General features: G+C 47.9%; 1 protein-coding gene across 2 annotated transcripts in view; it reads right to left on the bottom strand.

Annotated features, from left to right (window-relative positions):
• LOC142464329 (uncharacterized) overlaps positions 1–17688 on the bottom strand; it is a 794668-nt gene that overhangs the window by 528266 nt on the left and 248714 nt on the right. The gene's annotated exons all lie outside the window — the stretch shown is intronic.

Genomic DNA, 17688 nt, shown 5'->3' with positions numbered 1-17688 from the left:
AACAACGATGAACTTAAACTGGATCAGCACAGTCTCACCAAGTTCGTGGAAGGTACTGATCAGGTCGACAGTTTTTTAAAGAACTTTGAGACACAGTGTCGGCGGTACAAAGTGCTTCCCCAGCATAGGGTTGCATGTTTGGACCCCTTACTGTCCGGCTTGGCGAAGCAGACGATGATGGCGCTTCCAGATGAGTATGCCGATGACTATGATCACCTGAAAGAACTGTTATTGTTTCAGTACGGTTTCACCCCTGAAGCCTACCGGGGTAAATTCCGGCAGTAAGAGAGGCAGCCCCAGGAGTCCTATGTTACCTACGTGACCCGCATGGCTTTGTACGGGATATGCTGGGTGGAGGGCTATGAGGCACGAACTTACCAACGCCTGCTGGACCTCATCTTTCAAGAGCAGCTCATGCAGCAGTGCCCACCGGCAGTGAGGGTTTGGGTGTACGACAAGAAGCCCAAGACTTACCAGGAGGCGGTGAGGCTTGCAGACGACTATGTGGCCAGCCGAGCCCTGATGACCGCCAAAACAGTAGCCAAGGCGGCGGTGGCGGCGGTGGTGGCGGTGGCGGCGGTGGCGGCGGTGGCGGCGGTGGCGGTGGCATTGGCCAGAAAGTCTGCCAATACCCCCAATGGACTCAGAGGCCGCCTGCGGGCAGCAGTCCACCGAAGGCGTGGGAGCTCCGGCACGAGCGCCGGTGCTACAACCGCCCATGTCACATCAGACCAGATTGCCCGGAACCTCTGCGTTCCGGTGGACCCCATCAGGGGCAACGCACCCCAGCTGTGAAGCCGGTAGCCCACGTGCGGGTGGCTTCCACCAAAGACTCCGGACCGGTCATGGAACCAACTCCCAGCGAGATGTCCCATGCCACACCTGTCCTGGTTTCATTGGTGCCTACAGCCAGGAGCGGAGAACATCTCAGCGCGGACCTGCAGTAGATGGACGGCCGGAGCAGACATCTCACCCCGGTCACAGTCGGTGACCGGCAAGCAGTCGGCTTGCTGGATTCAGGAGCTGCAGTGACCCTGGTCCGACCTGATATGGTCCCACCAGAGGAATTACTCCCAGGCCCTGGGATGCAGATCACTGTGGCCGACGGAGAGCCACGTTTCTTGCAAGTGGCCAGGATCTTTTTGGATTGGGGGAGGGCCATGGTGTGTGGGAGGTGGGGTTTTTACCCGGTTTTTATGCCGATGTTCTTCTTGGCAACGATCTGGGTCCGATGACCTGCACCTACAACCGAGTACCCAAAAACGCTGCAGAGGCGGCGGTTACCTGGAGCCAGACAGTGGCAATGGCGGCGGCGCCATTCCCCCAGCCTTTGGGAGCAACATTAATGGAGGGCGCAGAGGAGCCGGGGAAGGTAAGCCAGGATCAGTTGCAACCACAGACTGACTTACTGTTTCCACCCACCCTTCCCCATTCTCCGAACAATGACATGGCTGGGGGGTGGCCAGAATTAGGAGCCCAGTTTAGGGAGGCAGTGGAGACAGACCCTACCCTGGCCGGCGTGAGACTTCGTGCGTCCGAATCTCAGGCAGGGGATGGCACTCAGCACTGCCTATGGTATAAGGGACTCCTGTATAGAGAAGAAGGGAAGCCAGGGATAGAGGAGGGATTGACCGGTAAGCGACAGCTAGTAGTGCCCCAGGGGTACCGACAGCAACTGTTACGGGTAGCTCACTCTATTCCGTTAGCGGGACATTTGGGGGTCAACAGAACGCGAGCCCGGTTATTACAGCGTTACTACTGGCCGGGGGCATCTCGAGATGTGGGCACTTTCTGCCGCTCTTGTGATGCCTGCCAGCGAGTGGGTAAGGCGGGCGACCGTGTGAAGGCACCCCTGAAACCCCTACCGATAATAGGGGAACCCTTCCAGAAAGTAGCGATGGAACTTGTAGGACCCCTTATGATTCCTAGCAGGTCAGGGAAGCGCTAAATCCTCACGGTGGTGGATTTTTCCACCCGGTACCCTGAGGCGGTAGCGCTTGGCACCATAGATGCCAAGACAGTGGCAGCAGCTTTGCTGAACATTTTTTCTAGAGTAGGTTTCCCTAGTGAGATCCTAACTGATCAGGGGTTGCAGTTCATGAGTGAACTGTTACATTGTCTCTGGGATGCATGCGGTGTACAGCACCGGCGCACTATCCCTTACCATCCCCAGACAAACGGATTATGTGAGAGGTTTAACGGTACCCTGAAGCAAATGCTTCGGACCTTTATAGAGGCGGAGGGGAAAGACTGGGAGATTCATTTACAGCACTTGCTGTTTGCCTACCGAGAGGTACCGCAGGAATCTACAGGCTTCTCCCCCTTCGAGCTACATATCCACAGGGTACATGGACCTCTGGACCAATCCGTGAGGGATGGGAAGGGGAGGCTACTGCTACTGATGCTTCCGTGATCCAGTATGTGGTAGATCTCCGAGACCGGTTAGAGATGCTCATGGGGGTGGCCCAGGACCACCTCAGGGCCGCTCAGACCAAGCAAAAGCAATGGTATGACCGGAATGCCCGTAGCAGGGAATTCATCCCAGGACAGCAGGTGCTTGTTCTCAAACCCACTCGGGAGAACAAGTTGATGGCTGCCTGGTCGGGACCGTACCCGGTTATCCGAAAGGTGAATGAGTACAACTACGTTGTACAGGTAGAGCCTGAGAGGCATAAGACATATCACGTCAATATGCTGAAAGAATACAGAGCACCGAGTATGGGAGCAGTAATGGCCATTTCTAACCCACTGCTGGAGGATCCGGCGAGCAATGCTCTACCTGATCTCCTAGGGGAGGCTAGGCAGGGAAACACTGTGGAGCAGGTAGAGATAGGGGCATAGTTGAGTGCTAGGCAGCAGGTAGAAGCCAGGGACATGCTTGCTAAGTTTAGGGCCCTCTTCACTGACATGCCAGGGACCACACATCTCACATAACACCCAGTGCACACAGGCGATCTGCAGCCTCTGCATAAGCACGCTTATAGAGTGTCAGCAGAGGTCAAGACCAGTATGGAAAGGGAGATAGAGGAGATGCTGACCCTATGGGTATTTACTCCGTTCCAGAGTCCTTGGGCAAGCCCGGTAGTTCTAGTCCTTAAGAAGGACAAGACCACCCGGTTTTGTGTGGACTACTGCATGCTCAACGCTGGGACGGTGTCAGATGCCTACCCCATGCCCCTCATGGATGAGTTACTGGATGAACTCGCGCTGGCAAAGTATCTGACCACTATGGATTTGAGCAAAGGCTATTGGCAAAATCCCCCTGACCCTGGAGGCTAGGGAGAAGTCAGCATTCATCACTCCAAGTGGCCTATGAGTTTTTAGTGATGCCATTTGGGATGAAGAATGCCCCGGCTACCTTCCAACGCCTGGTCAATAGGCTACTGGAAGGGATGCAGAGCTATGCCAGGGCTTACTTAGATGGCATTGCTGTCTTTAGTAATTCCTGGGACTCCCATTTAGGACATGTAGCTGGGGTGCTAGATAGGATCAGGGAGGCTGGGCTTACACTAAGTGTATGGTAGGGATGGCAGAGGTCCTGTACTTAGGGCACAGGGTTGGTGGAGGGCACCTCAAACCAGAGCCAGCCAAGGTAGAAGCCATAGTTCAGTGGCCTGTTCCAAAAACCAAGAAACAGGTCATGGCATTTTTGGGCACCGCAGGGTACTATAGGAAGTTTGTCCCACAGTACAGCGCCGTGGCCAAACCCCTGACTGATTTGACTAAGAAGAAACTGCCTGTGCTTATCACCTGGACTCCTGCCTGTGAAACTGCTTTCCAGGCACTGAAAACTGCGCTTGCTGGGGCCCCCATACTGGCTGCCCCGGACTATACCAAACATTTCCTCATACAGACTGATGCCTCAGACTATGGGATTGGGGCTGTGTTGAGCCAAGTGGGGGACGACGGTAGAGAGCACCCTGTGGTGTACCTCAGTCGAAAACTACTCCCCAGAGAGGTGGCCTATGCCACCATTGAGAAAGAGTGCTTGGCCATTGTGTGGGCACTCAAAAAACTCCAGCCCTATGTGTATGGAAGGGCTTTCACGGTCCTCACAGACCACAACCCCATGAGTTGGCTGCAGAGGGCATCAGGGGAGAATGCCAAGTTGCTAAGGTGGAGCGAGGCCTTGCAAGAGTTTGAGTTTACTATTCAGCACAAAAAGGGTAGTGAAAACAGCAATGCTGATGGACTTTCACGTCAGGACTATCCCTCTGAGACTGAGTTCATTAAGGGTGCCAGCAGTCCCCCACTCCCCGTTAGGGCCAGTGGGCCACAGGTCACCCATTAAGAAGGGGAGGTGTAGAGGGAGAGGGGGGTTGGCCTGGTATTAAAGGGGTTGCACCCCATATGGCCACCCCTGGACCTCACCAGGGAGGCAAGGGGTTAACTGGACTGCGGTCCAGGAATGTGGCTTACACCTTGTCATGTCAGGAAACTGTATGTTCCCCTGTTCCCATGTTTCATTATAATCCTGTATTTTAATGTTTTAAAGTGCATTTTTGTATCTCCAGTTCTGCAGGTCACAGAGAGTTGATATTTGGCCAATATGTGGAGTCACTGTAGACATTAAAAACTGGCAAATTTCGACCCACTGAGCCCACAAGAATGGAACTTATTAATATGTGTAGATATTAAAGTGTATATGTATGGTATTTTGGATCTGCTCTGAAAAATGCAGACTCCATCTGCTATGCTAAATAGGTCAGGAAGGGCAGCCGGATGATTGAGCCTAAGTACTAATCAACAGACCAAGTACTAATCTGCTACTCTAATTGTTACCTGAGGGCGAAGAATCATCAAACTGGAGTGGTTTGTAAGTGTTATGTCTACACCTACAAACAATGAAGATCCTATCAGATACTTCATTTGGTAGACTGGTCGTTGCCCCTGATTTAAGTATGGGGCTACAGAAATAAGACCCTCAGAGTCCCAGTACACATGGGCTAACTAGCTGGGGGGCATGGGTTAATCTGTGTCTCCACGTTAGGGATTGGATACAGATAATTGTTCACCAATAGTCTGTATTCAATGTTAAAAATAGGGTTACACAGGTATATAAACTGTGTCAACCTTACAGTTTTTAGTTCTTCTTCTGATACCATCTTGAATGTCACCGGATTGCTGGAGAATTGCTAGCTGATACTTCTCCATCCCCCAACCCTCAGTAAGTGTTACCTTCTTGTCTGTTAATTGTACTATATTGCTGTGTTCACCTTTTTTAAGGAATAAATATATTTTATTATATCTAAGTCTCGTTCAGTTCAACCCAGATATTTGGTGTTCATTATATCTTGTCATAAGCTACCGTGACATCCGGCACTTCCAAAAAGCAGAGCGGGGGGGGGGGGGGGGGTGGCAGAGTCGCGGAGTAAGTGGGGGGGGACACTGCTGAAACCACCGATAGCAGCTTTAGGTTAAACGCTGAAAGCTGCTGTGGCCTCTTCTGCAGCGCCCCCTGGCTGATTTGTTTTTTCCAGTACATTGATTGTAAGATGCAGTCCTATTTCAGCCATGTGAAAATGGGGAAAAAGCGCGTCTTACATTCGAGGAAATACGGTATATATTTATTGTGATACCATCACTGTCCTCTAGGGGCTGGAATAGGTCAGCTATGGGACTTTCCAGCTCATCGAGAGTTAATCCCCTAGAGTAACTAGTTCAGATGCAGCGAATCAGCCTGGTCTGAATGAACAAGAAAGTGTTTTTAAGACAGACACAGAAAGCTGCCATGCTGAGAGTGACACAGAGAGAGTGTTTTCCCCAGAGAAGTGGGGGGGCAGAGAAGAGTGCTCCCCAGCAAGTAAGGCTGGCACAATTCTATAGACCCGCTGGACAGTGGTCACGGAGTCTGCTGTGACTGCCTGGGTTCTTAATCCCAGCAAGAAGGAAGGACGAGAGACGTGCTGAAGCGGGGATGTCCTGTCCTTAACATTAGACTTACAGAGGATAGATTCTCTGAGCTCACGTGGGGTCCGAGCTCCCCTAGGAAGGAAGGACATGAGATCGTTCTGAAGCGGACGTCTGCTCCAAACCCTGGACTAACAGATAAGCAAAACCCTTTATTTCTGTGTAGAGTGACTGTGTATAGGAAACATAATACTACCTATTTTGGGGTGGGAACCAGCTTAGCTGGCCATCCAGTTAGTAAGGGCTAAAGCTATGGTGTAGTTATTCCCCTAAGAGGAGTAGGAGTTTATTTTATGATTTTGTTTTGACTTAAAGGGACGGTGGGCCTGTTAGTATATTATTTATACATGTAAATAAACCCCATATAGAGAGAAACTAAGTTCCCTGCCTTAATCTGGGACTAAAAGATGCTACAACGTAGGGGCGTGTCCAGGACGCCGATGAGGACGGTTGGGTAGGAGAGGAGCTCCTCAGACCCCAGAATAAAAACAGCTAAATAAGCGCTTTCCCCCCCCCAAATAAAACAAAAAAGACAACAGATTACCTTGCAGGCAACTTCCACGATTGAAATGACGGGCAGACCGAAAGCCCAAGCGGCTCAAGGAGTCACCTGGTTCTTCTCCCCGTTGCAACGGAGCTCGGAGGCAGCTTCAAAGAGCCAAGATGGCGCTGGCTCCACACACACACACGCGGACCTAAGCAGCCATCAACGGAGCGCGACCGCACCGAAACTAAGCAGCCTGAGGGACAATATGGATGACCAGGAGAACCGCGATAGACGTCAAAACGTCAGAATCCGGGTCATACCGGAATCGGTTCTCCCAGCCCAGATTAAACCCTACCTCTTAGACTTTTTCCAGTCGGTGTGCTCAGATCTCACCCACAAGGACCTGGAAATGGACAGGGCACACCGAGCCCTAGGACCAAGGTCGGACGACCCTAACCGGGCAAGGGATGTAATAGCACGCCTTCATCATTACTCAATAAAGGAGCAGATAATGGAGGCCTGCCACGCCCAAGAGCCAGTCAAACACAATGGCGACCCGCTCCAAATTTACAATGACCTATCCAAACGCACGGTCTACAGGAGAAAAGAAATGAAACCACTCACAGCATTACTCCGGGAGAAGGAGGTAAAATATAAATGGGGCTTTCCATTTAAATTACTGGTACAAAGGAACGGCAAATACCACACTATCAGGCACCCAGAAGACATGGCGCAGTTTGCAAAAGCGCTAGGGCTGAACCCACCGGCAGAGTGCAGCGAGCTTCCCTCCAGAACCCAAGGACCGGAGGCGATGGACCCACCGGTTAGGGCGTCTGAGAGATTGGCGGGACAAAAGCAGGGACGGGCCAAATAAAATGCCCAGAGGCCAAACACCCAAGTTAACTCCAAGTTAATACCTGCACCTTCATTAGATCCATCTGTCCTGCAACCTGATGACCTACCTCTCAAGGCAACTACGGCCCCTCCCATGTACCAGGGTACCGAGGACAAGAACCGATAGCAGAGAGCAGACTTTGCACTGGGAGCTCGAGCACGGGACACCAGGATAGGAGACAGAGAGAGACCAGCTCTAACACGGCATCCTATATCTCACCGGGTCACCACCAGCTATTGGCCCCCCTCCACTACAGGGAACGAGCACCCCCGAGGCTCCGACGTGGATGTGGAGGAGTACCTGATTCCGAGATCCAATCTGATGGAAAAGAGGAGCGGAGGAACCAAGCCCCACTTGGACAAGGCGCAATGAAACATGCATCTTCCCCCCCCCCCTCTCCCAGTTTGTCCCGGTAAATGGAAGAGCGAGCACGCAGATGCGGAGACTACAGGAATCAAATCTGCATACTGAGGCTCCACTCCACAACCCCTCCTCCCCCCCTTCCCCCCCGATAGAGTGCGAGACAAGCCGGTAACCGTGAGTACTACATTACAGCAAGTGGGGATCACAGATACACAAGGGTAGAGACAAGTACTGTCATAACATGCCCCGCTGAAGTTACGGTGACCCCCCCCACCCCAGATACAATGGTCAATGCCTTACCTGTATCCCCCCCCCACCTCCCCCCCGCTGCACTCAGAGAGACTCTCGTTGCAAAGGGACAGATGGACAGTGCAAAAGCAGCAATGGTAGAAGCCCTTGGAAAATCCCCCCAAACCTTATACCCATGTACAAGTTAACGGAAAATGTTTTGCCGTGTTAAAGGTCCAATGTTTAAACAGTTAATAAGTGTTGGAAAATTAGGAGAGCCTGTGCAGTCGCAGTTGGCGCCCATTACAAGTGCTTAAAGGTTATGCAGACAAATATTGACGAGCAGCACAACACAAGGTTTCAGTATGCCTCCAGATTATCATTGAGACAAGATTGTAAAGTCTGTACCCACTCCCCTGACATGGAATCACCCCCCTCACCCCCCCACATCTATCTCCCCCCACCTCCATCTCCCCTTCCCAGCCTCCACCCCTTCTACCCCCCCTCCCCTTACCCACCCCCTTTCCTCTTACCCACACCTACATATCACACCCATTCCTCATTTCCCCCTCCCCCTGCTCCCCTCCCCTGCTCCCCTTCCCCCCTCTCCCCTTCCCCCCCTCTCCTCCCCTCTCCTCCCCTCCCCCCCTCCTTTCATTTTCCCCCCTTCCCCTTCCTCCGCCCCCCCCCTTTTCCCCCCATCTTAACTGAGGCTTCCCCCATTACCACACTTGGAGGATGAGCTGGAAAATAAACTGTCTGGGAGATAGTAAATATTACGTCATTGTTGAAGCATCACTATGTATTGGATAACAATTTATGCTCCCTGAAACGTCCCCCCCCCCCACTCTCCCTCCCCCCCTCCCTCCCCCCCTCCTCTCCCTCCCCTCCCACCCAGGTCGGGGCCTCACATACTAGGCCAAAAAAGGAAGACACAAGGCTGAGTATAAAAATGAACAAATGGAATGTTTAGAGTATAAGATTGATGTAAACTGCAAAGCAATGAAACATCTGAAATGCTCCTCATTCCCTCCCCCCCCCTACCCCCCTCCCCCCCCTACCCCCCTACCCCCCTACCCCACCCTCTTTGTCCCATCCCCTCCCTCCCCCCATGACCGAGGCCCCCCCTACTATTATAGACTGGGAGGAGGCTAGGCGGTTAGTAGAAGAATGAGCAAATGTAATGACTATACTCTGATTGTATAAAAATGAACAAATGGAATGTCTGTAATATATGACTGATATAAACCACAAAGCAATACTCCACCTGGAATACCCCTCACGCTCTCCCTTCCCCCCCACCCCCCCATCACCCTACCACCCCCTCCTCACCCCCTCCCCTCCTCACCCCCTCCCCTCTCCCCCACCATGGCCGCAGCCGCCCCTAATGTGATAAGACGATCAGACACATTGCGGACGGCAGAAGAAGAAGCAAATTTAATGTTTATACTATAAGACTGATATATATATAGCAAAGCAACGCACAACTTGAAACGTTCCTCCCCCCTCCTCCCCTCCCCCTCCTCCCCTCCCCCTCCTCCCTCCTCCCCCCCTCCCCCTCCCTCCTCACCCCCCTTCCTTCTCCCCTCCTCCCTGCCCCCTCCTCCCCCCTCCCTTCTCCCCTCCTCTCTGCCCCCCCTTCCTCTCCCCCCCTCCCCCCTCCCTTCCCCCCCTCACCCCAGCCTACCCTCAATTATAACACGACACATAACTGAACCAGGGCAAAATAACAAGAGGGGGAAAGCGCTACATATTGGCAACTTAGGGTTTGGACCCCTCTGTTGCGCACCGGTCGTCGGTACCGGACCCACCCCAGAAGGGCACGATAGCCCAAATGCCGGTCATCCATAGACCTGGCAACACCACACTAGGACCTAGAAAGGACCTAATCTTACCTATTCTCTATCTGCTGACCCTGTCCCAGCAGATCTTTACCCCCTCCCCCCCACCACTATCCCTCCCCCCCCCTCCTTGGCAAGCCACGCACACCCCCCAAAGAATATACATGCTGAAACACAGCGAGTCCCCAGGAAATTAAAGCAAGATCCCTCCTAGTGGAAAAGGAGGGGTTCCGAGACCCCGAGCCATAAAAAACTACAATGACATCCTCAGCCCCAATTAAGATCCGCTCACTAAATGTCAAAGGACTACAAAACAATAAGAAAAGGAGGTTAGCCCTCCAGGATATGAAAAAATCAGGGGGAGACATCATATTCCAACAGGAGACCCACTTCACATCACAAGACCCCCCCAAATTTATTCAAAAAAGTGTTCCCAATGTGCTTTTTCGCATCATTTAGTAGTAAGAAGAGGGGTGTGGCTATCCTAATCAGACAAGGCACCCCATTCAATCATGTCAAAACAACAATGGACCCAGAGGGTAGATTTCTAGTGGTATATGGCTCCCTAGCGGGCTCGGCAATTGCTCTGATCAATGTGTACGCCCCGAACGAGAATCAAACAGAATTCTTACAAACTGTTCTCGAAGGGCGTTGACCCGGGATATCTGTCATCGATGATAGTGGGAGGGGACCTAAACATGGTCTTAAACCCCATCGAGGACAGATCGACCGCAATGGGTCCTCCCCGCACAACCCACTCCCAAATCAAGGGGAAAAGGTTTAGGGGAATCTTGAGCGAGTTCTCACTAGTGGACATATGGAGATCCCAGCATCAGGGTCAGAGAGACTACACCTTTTACTCAGCACCTCACCAGACCTACTCTCGAATAGACCACTTTCTGACCACTAAAAATGTGATGGCGGCGGCCATTGAATCAGACATTGGCCCAATCCCATGGTCCGACCACGCCCCGATCACCCTTACACTGTCAATCCCCTTCGAAAAAACAACAAACTACTCTTGGAGACTAAATGACTCATAACTAAATCATCCTGAGATAGAAAGGGAAATTAGATCCTCACTTAAGGACTATTTCTTTTTCAACACAGGATCAGTCTCCTCTCCAGCAATCCTATGGGAAGCCCATAAGGCAGCCATCAGAGGGAAATTTATTTCCATCACGTCCCACAAGAAAAAAGCCCGCCAAAAGCTAATCAAGGAGCTAACAGATAACATTAAAACAATAGAACAAACCCATAAAGCTAACCCCTCAAAAAAAGTATACAAAACATTACTAACAGCCAGAACAAAACTTAGACAAATCCAGCTGGAGGATGTTGAGAAGGCCCTCAAATGGACCAACCAACATTATTATGACAAGGGAAACAAAGCTGACAGACTTTTGGCCAGTAAACTGAGAGGGGTACAAAAAAGATCCCAAATAACGGCGATCAAGAGTAGGTCTGGTGAGATACAATATAGTGACAGCAAAATTGCAGCAGAATTTACAAAATACTATACTGAACTCTACAATCTGAGATCTAAAATTGGCCGACCTGAACCGATAGCAACTGAATTAATAACGCAATACTTAGAGAAATGTAAACTTCCCGTGTTAACGGAAGAAGAAAATACAGTCCTCAATGCTGAGATTTCAAAAGAGGAACTGGAAGAGGCGGTCAAATCACTAAAAATTACTAAGTCTCCAGGCCCTGATGGCTTCACCAATGTCTACTATAAGAGATTCTTGCCCACATTATCCACGCATCTATTAAAAACATTCAATCATTTTATGGAAGGGAACCAAATCCCCCCATCAATGTCTCTCGCCAACTTAGCTATAATACATAAGGAAGGTAGAGACCCGATGCAATGTGGAAGCTATCGTCCAATCTCCCTTCTCAACTGTGACCTCAAATTATATAGTAAAATACTTGCAAACAGACTAAACCCCATTCTACCGAGATTAATTAATATTGACCAAGTAGGATTTGTCGCGGGCAGGCAAGCCTCAGACAATACTCGGAAGATAATCAACATTATTGACCACGTCCACCTCACAAGAACCAAAGCATTACTTTTGAGCTTAGATGCAGAGAAGGCGTTCGATAGAATAGATTGGCTATTCCTGGACCACACTATGCGCAAATTTGGCTTCAAAGACGCATATCTAGAGGGGGTCCGTAGACTATACCAAAACCCATCAGCAGCAGTAAAATTGCCAGGGGGCAGTAACCAGAGATTCGAGATTATGAATGGAACTCGGCAGGGGTTCCCCCTATCCCCTCTCCTCTTTGCACTAACCATAGAACCACTGGCATTGGCAATACGAACCAATATAGACATCCAAGGAATAGAAATTGGACATAGGCAGCACAAAATATCCCTATTCGCAGATGATGTCATCTTAACTCTCTCCAAACCCCAAACCTCCCTACCCAACCTTCAAAAAGAACTCCGGGATTTCGGAAGAATCTTGGGATACAAAATTAATAGCGATAAATCGGAAGCCCTGAATCTAAGCCTGCCAGAGCCAGAGGTGAAACTCCTCAAGCTAAACTTTAATTACCGTTGGAGCTCCTCTTGTATCAAATACTTGGGAGTCAAGATATCGAGGACCTACCAATCCCTATACCAACATAACTGTACGGCCCTGTTTCAAAAAATTAAACAAGATCTAGATAAATGGGGAGGATATCAAATATCATGGATCGGGAGAATGATCTCGGTTAAAATGAATATACTCCCTAGATTACTCTACTACTTCCAGACTCTCCCGATCCACATCCCTGGCTCAGAATTAAAGAATATTCAAAAACTAATTTTCCATTTTATTTGGCAAGGTAAAAACCTAGAGTTACCAGAACAGTTCTTCTGGCCTCAAGGGGGAGAGGAGGACTCGGAGTCCCAGACAACACAAGATACTACCAGGCCGCCAAATTGCGACAGGTAGTAGTCTGGAACGCTAATCCAAATCAATATTGCTGGCTAAATATAGAAACATATTATGCCGGGACACCTTCGCTGCCAGCTTGCCTTTGGTCCCTGAACAGGGAGGACATGCAGAATAACAAATTCAAATTAGGCCCGACGAGACACACATGGGAGACCTGGACGAAATGCAAACTTAAGTTCAAGCTCACAGCACATCATTCGCAACTTACACCAATTTTTAAAAATCCAAAATTCCCACCAGGATGTGAGCCCAGACAATTTGATCAATTTAAAGCAAAAAATATCAGGGTAGTTGCCGACCTCCTGAGTTTTGGACAGTTCCTGAGTTTCCAAAGTTTACAAACCAAATATGAAATAGTAGGGCTGAACGTTTTCAAATACCTACAAATGAGGCACTTTATCCAAACATTATCCCCAACGTTGGAATTTCCTCCTCTCACTGGCTTCGAGCGACTCTGTAGAGAAACAAGCCACCAGAAAGGTCTTATAACGCAAATTTGTCAGAATTAGAGAGGGCAACAGAAGACCCCACCCATGAATATATGCTGCATTGGGCAGCAGAATTGAATATAGTTATAGACCGAGAGGACTGGGAAAGTATTTGGGAAACCGCCTCAGGAACTTCTATATGTACCACAATCAAAGAAAACATATATAAAATACTGTTTCGCTGGTATCTTACTCCAGTTAGAATAAATCAAATCTACCCCCTGGCTTCCGATCTATGCTGGAGAGGTTGCGGTCAAAAAGGGGACATGGCCCATATTTGGTGGACATGTCCGGAAATTCAGAAATACTGGGAAATGATACAAAAATTAATAGAAGAGGTCACAGACCTCACAATGCCCATTGACCCGCTGACATACCTGTTGGCCAGGCCCTTAGATACACTGGACCGACCAACAGGCAAATTAGTCTCCTTCATTCTCACAGTGGCTAGGTGTGCGGTGGCAGCCGCCTGGAAGAAGGTGTCTCCCCCATCTAAACAAACAGTAAAAAAGAGGGTACAAGAGGTGATGGAAATGGAGAGATTGTCAGCCTTTTTGAAAAGGTCCACTACATCCTTCTATAAAACGTGGGACTCGTGGCTGACTCATATCGCACTCCAGCGTTGAAGCACCTCAGAAAATAAAATAAGACAAGGACCCTAGCTGTGGTGGTCGAGGAGAGGGGGGGCCCCCCACTTCCCCCCCCTCTACCCTTTTTACCCCATCTTTCCTTTTTCTGTTTCCATACTCACGTCACCCCGGCAGACCCCTCAGGGTCGGGGACGTTGAGGCTTTACCCCCAACACCAACCAAAAAGTGAAAAAACACGTATAAGGCCAAAGTAATTTATTCTATGTACCTGAAAGTTTGTGAAATGTACTAATGCCTAATTAAAAAATTTGAAACAAAGATGCTACAACGTGCTGTGGGCATCCCAATGTATATATGTATGTGCATATATATACTGTGTATATATATATATATAGTGCTTGACAAATCACCCAAAAATCTACTCGTCGAACCAAAAAAGCTATTCGCCACCTAGCCCTGCCCCTAGTCCCGCCCCCAGCCCGGCCCCCAGACCCCAAAAATAAATAAATTGAATAAATTACTAGTAAGAACAACATTCGTTTTTGACAGAAGTTTATTTATTGTATTAAATTGTACTACAATTAGTCCTTGTTACATAGGTTTGTGTGTATATAAATGTCGGATCTGGAACAAAAAGACAGATATGAATGACTAGTTTCCTGAACCCCTTAACCAGTGTCTGGATACCCCCGCTTCAATTTTCTAAAGCAGCAATCCCGCCTGGGATCTTTCTTGATCCGCAGTCCCTCGATGTCCAGGTATCCTCATTCCCTCAATGTTATATGTTGGAGGGGAGGTGTTCCCTACCTGTCTTCTGGGTATGAGGGGATTCCGATGTCTTCCGTGTGGAGCTTGAGTCAGATCTGGAAGAAAGCAGTATAGGTTATTTCGGTGTAGGTATAGGGCAGTTAAGATACAGTGGCGGCCGCCTTTATCCTAATGCGGCCGTAGCGGCGCAACTCTGATAACCGCGGGCAGATGCAGTATATATATTTTTTTTTTCGGAATATGTTCCGGTATTTTAGCGCTCATAATATTAGCATATTTTTAGCGCTGTCTGCAATACTGCAATTCCATCTAAAAACTCATGTGGGCGTTCGCGAGCTGTTCTCTTCAAAGGCTAATACTGTAGCAGTTCAACCTACGTCAGTACACAGTCTGTGTGTGCGCGTGCAGTAATTGTAAATTTGCATATTTATACATGCATGTATGTCTCATTTGAACATTGTTGAAAGCATAGGCATGTACTGTAACAGTATCACATTTCGGCGTATATAGCGCTCTTCCCTTGCTCGCCCCCGCACACACACACAGGATAATGTACTGCACTGCAGTTTTTCAACTTCTTATCTACAGTACACCTCTCCCACGCCATTCCTTTGAACGGATGGATTTCTGGTTTCAATCACATTCCTGTCATCACATGCCTGCGTGTATAACGTTCAGTTTTGATTTACTGTATTCTTCTGTGTTGATTATTAATGCAGAAAAACAAAGGGGAACATGGGGGGGGGGGGGAGCACGGGTTTGAGAGTTAATAGATATAAATCCAATGTGAATGGATCAAAAAATATATTCCTAGATTAATCGGTGCAGGAGTGGTGGTATATAGAATAAAATAATAATTTAAACACTTACACGGCCTTGTGTAAGTACTGTCCCGTAAATGTCTCTTTCCTCGTCTCCTTCTTTCTTCTTCCTTCTCCTATGGTTGTTCTTCTGCTTCCACCCAAATGCACGTCCCTTCAATCTCTCAGTGAGGTTCAATCATATGGTGTCACCCTCGGAGCAAGAAATAAATAAAGATTGAGGGACAGATAATACACTGATACAACAGGTACTGTTCAAATGATTAAACACAATATATGCAGCAAATCCTGCAAGCACTCACACGGGCAAGTGTGAGTGCAGTCGTTGGGGGGGTATCTTTAACCTCCTCCTTCGTAGGGGTTCACACGGAACTCTAATCCTCCACACAATAAGTCAATGGATGGGGGAAGGGGAAGAAATATAAATCAAAGCTAAAATAAAGATATTCACACGGCCACGTGTGAGCTCACACCGTGAATGGGTATCTTTTAAACTCCTGCTTCAGAATCCAACGCTGCTGCCAAGCATAAAACAGCCAGAAACGAAGTGCTGTAAACTACATGATACTTTATGGACATAAACATATAAAAAGATATAAAAAGTCTAAAAACACTCGGTCTACACAACCAAATGTAGCGCAGAAGGCCAGTCCTTGCAGGAATTTGCGCAGGTAGCTAGTGTCTCAGCTGACTCTTCCCGCGTCCGGGCGTTGAGCTGTGATCCTGCTTCCTACTCCTGACGGTGGCCGCAAACATCCAAAAGGCTCTAGGGTTTTGAGCTCCACGTTTCGCCCTCGTTTGGGCTTCCTCAGGCTCCGTAGTTAGGTTTGACCGGGACTCCTTGATATATAGTCCCTCAGTGACCAATCCTACCGTCTCCCTAAAGCCACCTCCCTAATCACTTCGTTTCCCATACATTTCCGTTAATAGGCTCCAAAAATGGCTATTAATAACTGACATTTGCACCAAGCATAATGGGGTTATAGAACTTAAAGTCTGCCTATGGTTCATACAAATTGGTTAGCGAACTCATTTGTTACAGGCTCAATTCATATAATATTTGCTCGAACATACAAAGAATCCTAAGGTTAAAAACATTTCATTTGCTTGTTAACTCTTCATGAACTGTTATTATGTCTTGTGATATAAAGGGTTGCTACTTCAAAATATGTAAGATACACCTGCAATTAGTGCCCCATGTCTCTAGGTATATTTGGAATCCTGTATGATAAAGTTCTTGTGTGGTTAGCTGGAATCACATCAAATTCTACTCATTGGTGCTATTTCCTAAAGTACTCGTCAATTACAATGTCTAATCTGAGTTTATTTGATCGGAATTAGGGTAAATCCTAAAATTAAAATTAAAAACATTTTGTGTACACTTCATAAAAGGTTTGAGTGTTTGTGCTTTTTGAAGCTCATGTTTTGTCATATAGTGTCAGTCATTGCTGCTTTATGAGACACGGACAAAGCCGTGCTGCATAAAAACGTATAATCTAATGTTATATGAATAATTTAAAATACTATAAGGTCTCTTTCATATAGAAGTAATTAAAAATACATCAATTTCTACTCATTAATAAAATGCATTTCTAAAACTAAAAAATGCGAGTTTAATCTGCTCTCAGAACTTTAAATAAATAACTTAAATATTAAAAAATCTTAAAAAATCTTGAAAAGCCTTTTAGCCACAAAAATAGTTACGCAAAATGTCCAATAAGAAACTCCAAATACATCCCAATGAAAAACCAATTAGAAAGGTCCTTGGGGTAAAAGTCTTGTTAGAAAATGTCTTTTTTTGACAATGTCTTGTTTAACAATACACAGTGCTCCAGAAGAGTCGTTAAAAGTTTGATTGCGTCTGGAAAAGATCATAAAAATATGTCAGTAAGCATGAAACATAAATCCACTCATAGTGTGCCAAAAATGTAATTGCTGCATCCGCTCTTGTTTAAGCACTTGATATAATGTCTAATGATTATATCCTATGGGCTCTACGTTAAAATGGAATGGAGGTCCTATGATTACTATACCGAATAAAGAGTATACGCCCAATTCTATGCAGAGGTGGGGCTGAATACTAGATGAAGGCCCCAAGATCTATATCTATGTTCAGACCTCTAGGGGTTAGAGTCTTCAGTCTATAGATCCAGTATGTCTCCCGTTGACAAAGCTTCTGGAGTCTATCTCCCTCTCTCCATTCACATTGGATTTATATCTATTATCTCTCAAACCCATGCTCCCCCCCATGTTCCCCTTTGTTTTTCTGTATCAATAAGGATCCTGGATAGGTCCTACAGGGGGTTCTTTGAGTCATAGGAAGAGACTTTGGAAGCAGCT

Source organism: Ascaphus truei, chromosome 12, assembly GCF_040206685.1.
Source record: "Ascaphus truei isolate aAscTru1 chromosome 12, aAscTru1.hap1, whole genome shotgun sequence".
NCBI classification, from domain to species: domain Eukaryota; kingdom Metazoa; phylum Chordata; class Amphibia; order Anura; family Ascaphidae; genus Ascaphus; species Ascaphus truei.
The sequence above is the reverse complement of the archived record's forward strand: the minus strand, read 5'-3'. Positions and strand labels throughout refer to the sequence as shown.